Raw genomic sequence first — 9193 nt, 5'->3', positions numbered from 1 at the left:
CGAACCGCACCGCTCCCTCTCGTAGTGCGGGCTGCGCGAGTCGATTAATTTAAAACCGGTCCCGGTTCCCGGTGATCCCCCATTCACTGTGGGCTCACCGTTTTTGTTCCATTGCGGGCGTGCATTCTGGTCGGTTTTGCTCGGTTCAAGGATTAGTTTACTACGGGTGAATGGTGAATGCGTGAGACCATCGGCAGCTGGCTGATGGACGGGTGCTATTTCAACGCTCTTAAGTACCGGGGATGGGTGGGAAAACAGCGAATAAAGAGATCAGTAATTTGGACCGTTGGGCGGAGCCAGTGTGACTCCACACTGTCCAGCTGGCACAGGTTCTCACGTTCTTGCGTAGGAAGCTATTATTACCGTGCTTATTATCATGCCGTGGTTTTCGGGACAACGTGTCCTTCATAAAGGTTACTATACTTCTACGTATGCTTTGGCCACGCTGGGATGGGAAATTTCCTTAGTTTAAACAAGTAAAAGGTTACCCTAACAGTATGCTCCCTTTTATTTCTGAACATTATTCTGAATCTATAGTAGCGCTACATCATACAAGAAGAAAGCCTAATCCTTACGGGCATAAACAAGATGTCCTATTAATGCTTAACTGCAACAATTCCTTTTTGCTGCATCTTTCCTCCCTAGGCGTTTGCAACCACAGCTACTATATGCACATAAAACTACTACTACTAATACTACTACCACTACTTTTACTGCTACCTACTACTATCCTTCAATGTTTCACTCACTAAAAAGCTTCTTACATAGATGTACTAATAATTGATGTTTTAAGTTGACCGCTTACCCTTATCGTTCTCAACTGCAAATATGTACTCACAAAACACAAACTACAAAATGCGAGCTGCAAGTGGTCACACATTTGTTTGGGAAAGAGCTAGAAATGAAAACTTCACTACAACCCGATCGCTATGGCAAATGACTGCACGTTGGACAGGAAAGCAAATAAACGTACACTTATCATAATCCGATTTAGATGGCACGACGCCCACACTCTGCGGTTAGGGCTGCGGCATAACCCCCATAGACTTGATGTGTAATCGTAACTGTGTGTAGGTTAACGACAACTGGGCGGCATTCGTTTAGCATTATGTACCACATCATCTCCCCTCCTTTCGAACACGCCACCTATTCGAAGAAACCACTAGTAGTAGGAATTGTACTATCCCACGTTCCACATACACACACCAGGGAATGCGTGCACCTGACTGAAAAGTGCAGCTATGCAGACCAAGAGTTAAGCACGCTTGAGAGACGTACAATGAAGCACCGACGAACAGCAAACCAGCAAATTGCGAACTGTTTACGGACAATTTTAACAATTCGAAATAACGGACAAGGAAAACATAATCCGCTTGGAAGGAAATTGGAAAACAAACAAACACAAATAGTCACCGGCCAGGGCACACAGGGATGCGCGCGGCGGGCAAGCATACAATAAACTATACAAAACGAGATTTGCGTCCCGGGTCGGCGTGAAGATGAAGCAGTGCTTAGTGCTGCGGAATGTTGTAACGTTTTTTTGTTCTACTTTGTACCGGAGCAAATGCACACGATCACTAACCCCAAAGACTACTTGCACGGAGCTGATAGTATAGTGCGGACAGATGTTCCGTGTCGAGAGTGCAGTAGGCAGTATAGCGAGAACTCACTATTTTAAAACCATATACAAAGTCATAAGCGTATGTTTTTGTACATACATACTCTACAATATACAATATACACATTGATGGAAGTATATTTCTAGGTCGCTAGGCAAAGCGTTTACCCGTCGTAGAACCAAAAGAAGAAAAAAACGTGTGATTGTTAAACTGTAACTAATAGATATTGAATATTGGAGCATTATTGTGATGGAGTGTACGACCAGAAATCCTAAACTGCAAAAAGCTGAAATTAAATATCAAACTATCGAATGAAGTGGATGGTGGTCCACGGGCCGTCTTTTCTAAAGCGAAAGATTCTAATACAATAAGAAAAGAACCAGTTTGCAGAGTTGAAATGGCAAAAGTCGAACAGATGAAAGAAGAACAAAAACACTCACAGAAAAAAAACCGAATGTAGAGCGAACTCGGACATGCATCCTTGAAGATGGAAAACCAATACGATTCCAAGGGAACAAAAGAAACCAACTGATGGAGGAGCGTATCGGCACATTGGTGCAACTGTACTTCAATAATGCAACTCAGTTTCGGAACGATGGTGGACAAACATTTTAGTTTTTTTTTTTGCGTTTTGTTTGCCACTCAATTTTCTTTGTCCGTTTACATCCCGTTCGGTGACTAACATGTATGCAAACAGTCAAAGTCATTCGAAAGAACACCTGGGAAAGGAAGGAGGCCGTAGTAGAAGGAATTGTACGAAGAAGTTGGTCTCCTTATTCGAGCCCTCCTTGTTGTCCCTTTGTCCTTTTTATCACCGTCGTTCATGTTGGTGTGATTGTGTCGTTATCGATGTATGCGAATGGAGGCAAAAATACATTACATACTATCGCAGCTCCTTGCTGATAGTGCTTGAATGGAGGTAAAGAACTAGCCTTTAAGTTACGTTTAAGTTTCACTAAAAATGGTCCACCATCGATCGTGGGGTAGACCGGTCGGATGATTGACAGTCCGTATGTGTGTAAATGCGTGTCTTTATGTGTGTATGTCCGTGTTTTCCGCAGTTTTAAATTGCCTTTCTTGATACACATGAATAGCTGTGATGATGATATAGTGTTTAATTATCCATAACCGAACGGACCGAATGAATCCGAAACCAGCCACACGGTTTGAACGGACCCACATATATGGCACAAACACATATTTACGTCCGTAGGCAAATACCTCCTGATGGAAGCTAGAGCTTGTCTGTAAGGCGAGGTCATTTTAACGGCTTGATAAGGAAAGTGAAATGCCATGAATATCCACCTCAAGAGGGTGTAAGTGTGTGCAATGAATGGATATGTAAAATGTGTTTTAAATAGATCAACTACCCACAGTGGGACCTTGAAAATTGACGTCGTATCGGGCGACGAAACCAAACGATTAAAACTATCAACAATACAATATTCATTGAACGGAATACGCCCCCCGTGCGCCCGTCATATCTTGTTAATCAATCCCGATGTAATAAACCCGTTCCAAGCGGAACGACTACTGATGTATAAGACTGTCGGGAATGATATTATAGTTTTGTTTCATTAATCCGAAATACGGGTAAGGGGGTAAGGACCTAACACGCCTTTTTCTGTCCTATTAGGATTTTACGGGCTGGGGCGTTCGGTGTCATTATCATGACATAACTAGTTCACCGGAGCCTGGCAATTCTAATCTGCCGTACGGCAGCAAGTTTGCCGTACAGCTCATAAAACTCGTCATTATAGCGACTCTTCCATTGTCATTCCACGCATACGGGGTCACAAATCCTTCTGAGCATCTTCCTCCCGAACGCAGCTAAGAGGGTTTCATCAGTTTTGGACAAACTTAATGTCAGAGGCTTATCTGAGTACTAAAAGGATATACATTCTTTATAATCCCAACTCCAACCATCGAGATCTGGATTGACTTATAGGAAATTGCACCTAAATATTCCACCTCCTAGTCACTTGGTCGAGTCTAGAGTCGGGTGCTAGGTTGTAGAATAGACAAACTAGCCCATCTCCTTGGTGCTAGAAAAATGCTCTAATAGTTTTATATCACCTCGCCTGTTACGATGGTCATTGCTGTATAGTTTTGATACCTAAAATGAAAGACATAATTTGCATTTATCAATCAATTGCCAACAATATCTTCTAACTAGGTAGGCAATCCAGATCCTTAACATTCAGTAAAACATTTTTCGTCATTCGTCCAAGGAACAACAAGCGCAATAAAACTGCACAGGCTCAACTTTGAATCAAACCTTTTACTAAAGTCATCATTGTTAAGGATGCTGTACGTTAATTCTCACAAGAAAAGGGCAGATAAATATGAAACAACTTACCGAGGACGTTCCATCGGCCGACAAGCGGTTTTTGTTGAGGTTTGAGCGGGTAAATAAATCCAACGACACAGTTGCTTTGTATGTTCTTGACAGCACAAACGTCAAGGATGCACAATGGGTCCTCTTCATTTTTCCAATACACACCCGCCAAGGAAATCATTGAAAACTTCTGTAGGATATGTTTGAAGATTTCGGTTTATTCTCAACATTACAGTAAAAGACAAGTATTTTGATTTTTTTCGATGTTTTGTTGAAAACACCAATTTTCCTCAAAACATGCAGTAACTATATACCTTGGTTGGAGCGGATTACACGTTCCTCAGCGCATATCGCCGTTCCGAACCATCGCTACATGCTGTTTTTTGCATGTAATCCAAGATTTTGTCATCAATGATACACCTGCTGCAGGTATGCTGAAAGGGATGTGTAATTATTTGATGGTTTACGTGTTTGTTTCCGTTCGATACGAATTAGTATCCATTGAATCTTTATTAAATGTGCGGAAAACTATATTACTTTACCCTTCTCACAGAAAAAAACGATGACCATTCGACAATACTGTGTCAGTTCTGTCAAACGAAACTGTCAAACATTCCAATATGGTGACCAACGGTACCCGTTGAATACACCTCAGTTTCATTTAGCCCTGGGCTACGAGAGAAGAAGGAGCGCCCATCACTACAAAACAAAACTTCAAACGCAACTCGATGCTGTCGAATCGCTGCTAACAAATTGATCGATTTCCCCAGGAAAAGGTAAAGGTTGGCAATGTCTAAAGGCATAGTGGCACCTTGTACCAAATACGCGTTGGTTCAAACAGTGCATCACGTATTCCTATTACGGTGAAAAGCTCGCGTACCCGTGTTGGCGACGCAATCGGCCAAACGCAAACGCCATCGCGCCGCCATCAACTCCAAGCGAAGCACATTTTTCCAGTCTTGTGTGTGACGGTGCGGTTTGTGATCATTTCGTGAAATTCGTGAACCAGCAACCAGCTCGTGACGCGGGTGATGTTAGTAGCGTGCCTTGAAAGATTCGATTTTGTGATTGTTTCGCGTTCCACTATTTTCTTGTACGGTCCACGAGCTCCGTGTTCTCTTTTTTTGTCTTCTTTGCACGCAGTTGCTATTGCGAAGTTGTGTGAGTGTAGAGGCATTGTGTCATTGCGTTTCTTTCATTATTTCTTCAAATTTCTGGATTTTGATTCGACATTGCAGTGTGCTATGCTTGGCGTAAAGATCAGAACAGCATAGTGGTTCGAAAGTCGGAAAGGAGAAGGTTGGATTTTCCATCAAAACTTACGAAAACCATCGTCATCGAAGACGAGAAGCAGGCGCGGCAAGACGACGGATGCGCCCAGCAAAGCAACCCTCTAGTATGTTGGTGCATGTGTTTGTGAGGGAGGATACTTTTATTGTGCTACTAAAGACGATTGATAGGTGGTGGAAGAAGTGAGCAGATAAGATGAGGTCGTCTTCCGTCTGCATCCAGGTTGCCATGCACTAAGAAAACGCGCCAGCGAAATCGTCGCACCTCATCGCCGTGCGGAACACACGCAACAGCACATACGCGTACTGCTTGCCTGGCGTTATGCAGCAAGCTTCATTTTCCCATGCCTTTTTTCCCGAAAGGTGTTGTTTTAACGGCAGTGTGTCGGAGAAGGGGTGGTGCTGCTTGTAGTTGTGTTCCCTGCAGTATACACGTATACGTACGATACACCCCTCTGCTGAAGGGTAGCTCTCCCTTCGCTATGTCTTCGCACCTTCTTTTCGCAAAGCAATTTTCCGCGGAAAGTTATGCAGAGCAGTAGTAGATGGCCGTGAAGCTGGGCACATACCTCGTGTAAAGTAGGTGGGTGATTAGGGCCCTCCCAAATCAGCCAGAGCATAGCATCGCATAGGCCAACACTGAATCTCCCGATCCGTGCCCTTGTATTAGTGCTGGAACGCAGCACAGTGAGTGCAAATTTTTCCTAAATTTGTCTCTAAAGTGCGTTTTTTCCTTTTTCCCGTTTTCAGTGTCCGCGTTTTTGTTTGGTGTCATATGTTATTTTCACAGTGTGTGAGTGTTGGTGTGCGTGTGTGTGTTTAATAGCTATTTCGTTGTGTGTTGGTGTAGCGGTTACTATTTTTGTGGGTTAAGGTGTTGTGTTGAAAAGCAAAAATAAGAAAAAGTCCCATTTGTGCGAAGTACACGAGAAGTGCACAGTTGTCAGCAACAGATAAAGGGGAATTGGCACTGTGAAAATTGTAAGGCAAACAGGAAAAGCACGGCTTCAGGATGGATAGGGCATATTGCTGAAGCGTGCAAGAGGCAGCTGGCAGCAACGCGGGGCTGCTGCAGCACAACGTAACGACTACCAACGGAAACCGTTCCAGGTGGAATAAAACGTCATCCAACGGTACTGTCTTATTCGTTAGCCTCTTCCACCACAAACCCCGTGGTACCGGATCCCGATTACATCAAGGACGGTTGAGCACGAGTCCGAAGGACAAGGAAGCGTCGCGTAGAATTTGTCCAAGGTCGAGTGTTTGCTAGAGAAAGAGTGCAAATTTAACCTTTGGATAGAGAATTTATCGGGTAAGATTTTGTTGATAGAATGTTCCGAAACCTGAAATGTATTTCTTCTTACTTTTAGTCCCAACTTTACTGGATTGTAAACACAAAGATAGAGCGAAGAATTAAATAAGTCGAAAACGATGTTGTGTACCCCAACCTCTACGATTGGGTCTTCCTACTGATGTACGGATTTTCATCTGAATCCCTCTCAACTGATTGGTCTCGCAAAGATGGCCAGAGACAATTTCCTTTAAGTGGGGATATATTTTCGTCATGTCAGCAAAAATTGTAAAACAATTTATTGCATTTCGCTGCGTAAGCTGTTCAAAGCAGAATGTGTCAGAATGGGGAATGGGTAAAAATACCGAAACACAGGGCCGTTCGAAAATTCAAATTCTAAACGCTTCATTCTGAAAACAGCGTTTAGTTCATCGATACCAATAATTTTTGAAGATTCGCGAACCGATTGACTTGAAATTTCCTCCAGACATTCATCGCAAATTTTACCAGTACTTATTGATTCAACTTTCAAGCCAAATCCAAGCTCGTTTTTCGAGCTTCTGATTTCATATCCTTCTTTAACATTATCATGATCTCTCTGAGTTTTCATGATATTTGTTTTAAATTTCATTTCTTTGCATAATTCAATTCTTCTTTTAAATATTGTAAACAATTATAACTTTTTCTTCTTCTTTATCGGCATAACTACCTCAAGAGGTCGAGGCCTGTCATTTCCGGTTTTCTTTGACTCTGTTTATCCGTCGCCGGATAGTCAGTATTACGTACGTTTGGTCCTGTCCGGTCCTGTGGTGAGAAGACCGGCGCCGATCGAAGCACCAATACACCATTTAAAGAGGCATTTTAATATTTTTCTTAATTATTACTTTTTACAAATGCTAATTAAAATTGGTTAGTATCTTGAAGCAATTTATAATTCGTCCTAAAAATCGTTCACAGTAAACCTAACACGTCTCGTAGTATAATCCTTTCGTAAAAAGTTAAAGGTCACCAAAAATACACCGATACCGTCACACAACCGGAAAGGAGAACCGGAAATGCAAAGCAGCAGCTCCATGCACATCTGTTTACATATTCCATGGGAAAGTAGGATTTGTTTTTCTGTGTTGTCTTTGTATATGCCTAGTTCGGCTGCTATGAGAAAGTGTCTCGTAACCGACAAAGGTGATGGTATTTTCTTCCTTTTCATTTGCTGCTTCTAGGAGACAGTAGCAACAAATGGGGGAACGGAAAACAAACTTGTTTATTGAACGATCCTTTTTTACGAAGATCCTACAGTAGGCATCCATTACTGTCTGTCTGTCATGGGAAAGACAGCAACTTATTCTTTTTTTAGGTACTTGTTTGTCGTTTTTTGGCGTTTTCCGTTTACTATATTATTACAATAATGAAAGGGCTCTGAAGGTTTGGTGTCCCTTGTCTTGATCGTCGATTGTCGTCCTGTTTTGTGGATTAGAGTATAAGTTGTTGTGTATAATATCGTGTAAATTTCGTCAGTAACTTAGTAGAAAGGATCAGAAGCGATCACGTATATAAACGTATATACAATGAGCAGTTGCTTATTTGGATGTCTTTCCTGGATGGGATGTCCTGGATAGGAAAATAAAAGTTTTTGGGATTTCTTAATGGGAAGATTGGAGACGCTCCTATGTTCCTTCGTGTATGGTATGGCCATCGAGAAAATGCTTTAAATATGATACAGACAACGCCCAGCGCATACATCAGGACAGCTTTTTTGGCCAGAAAAAATATGAAAATAAGAATGAAAGAGCAAAACCACTTTTTCAATTTGTGTGAATACAAAAAGTAAGAAGAAAATTGATGATGGAGAACAGACCTGGAAAAGAAGGATGGCAAACTGATCTACCAACCCGCCACATCCCATCCACAACTGAGCCCATATCTGCGATCTTCCTTCAGGAACTGGATTTGGGCCGGATTTGGAAATTTTGAATTACAAATATATATTCCTTCAGGATGTCCCGTTTTTGGTACCTATACGGTTTGTCGTTCGTAATACGTAAAAGCTTCTTCGGAACATTAGCAAGAACAAGAAATTATTTTAGAAATTTTACAATATGTAACGATTTTAAAACAAAACAACACCTTTCAAAATCATCACCTTTTGTATAACATTTTCTAAATAAATTACGCACATGCTGGGTTAAAACGTACAAAATTGTTGCGGGTTTAGTGCCACAGTACCGATGTAATTATTATACGAAATTTACAACGTACCACTCGTCCTATAGCAGACGCAGGAATAGTCCACAATTTGCAACTGCAATTGCACGATCTGCCTTAAATGTATTGCGTCCTTTGCGCTGCCCTCGTCATTGTTTTCACTTACTTTATGGCCCATCACGACGACGCGCGTATATTAAACGGGCAATTTCTTCTCCACGCATATGCACCATTATTTCGCAATTTATGTGCATCTTTTTTATACGCCTTACTACCTCTGGTTTACTTGTGCATGTGTGTCTGTGTAGTGCAGCAGGATAAAATGATTCACTTCTTGACGGTGTTGTTCTTCTTTCGTTTGATTTCCCTTTTTTATTCACATGCATTGCGTTTGGTTAAACTTTTCCTTCGTTCTGTATTGTTTTCGTTTTTGTTGAAACATCTTAAGATAAAG

The 9193-nt window shown here is 41.8% G+C and overlaps 1 protein-coding gene across 2 annotated transcripts in view; it reads left to right on the top strand.

Moving 5' to 3' along the window:
* The first annotated feature begins 4632 nt into the window (after nucleotides 1-4632).
* Nucleotides 4633-9193, top strand: part of LOC128301774 (F-box/WD repeat-containing protein 7) — a 28444-nt gene continuing 23883 nt past the window's right edge. The window contains exons 1-2 of one of the 2 annotated variants that reach the window (XM_053038403.1): nucleotides 4633-4733; nucleotides 5997-6558. The gene's annotated coding sequence lies outside the window, so the exon portion shown is untranslated. Of the gene's footprint in view, nucleotides 4734-4998; nucleotides 5119-5996; nucleotides 6559-9193 lie in introns of those variants that run through there. The other variant, XM_053038404.1, reaches the window with a different exon arrangement.

Source organism: Anopheles moucheti, chromosome 3 (assembly GCF_943734755.1).
Source record: "Anopheles moucheti chromosome 3, idAnoMoucSN_F20_07, whole genome shotgun sequence".
Classification (NCBI taxonomy): domain Eukaryota; kingdom Metazoa; phylum Arthropoda; class Insecta; order Diptera; family Culicidae; genus Anopheles; species Anopheles moucheti.
Note: the sequence above shows the minus strand (reverse complement) of the source record. Positions and strands in the feature narration are given on the sequence as shown.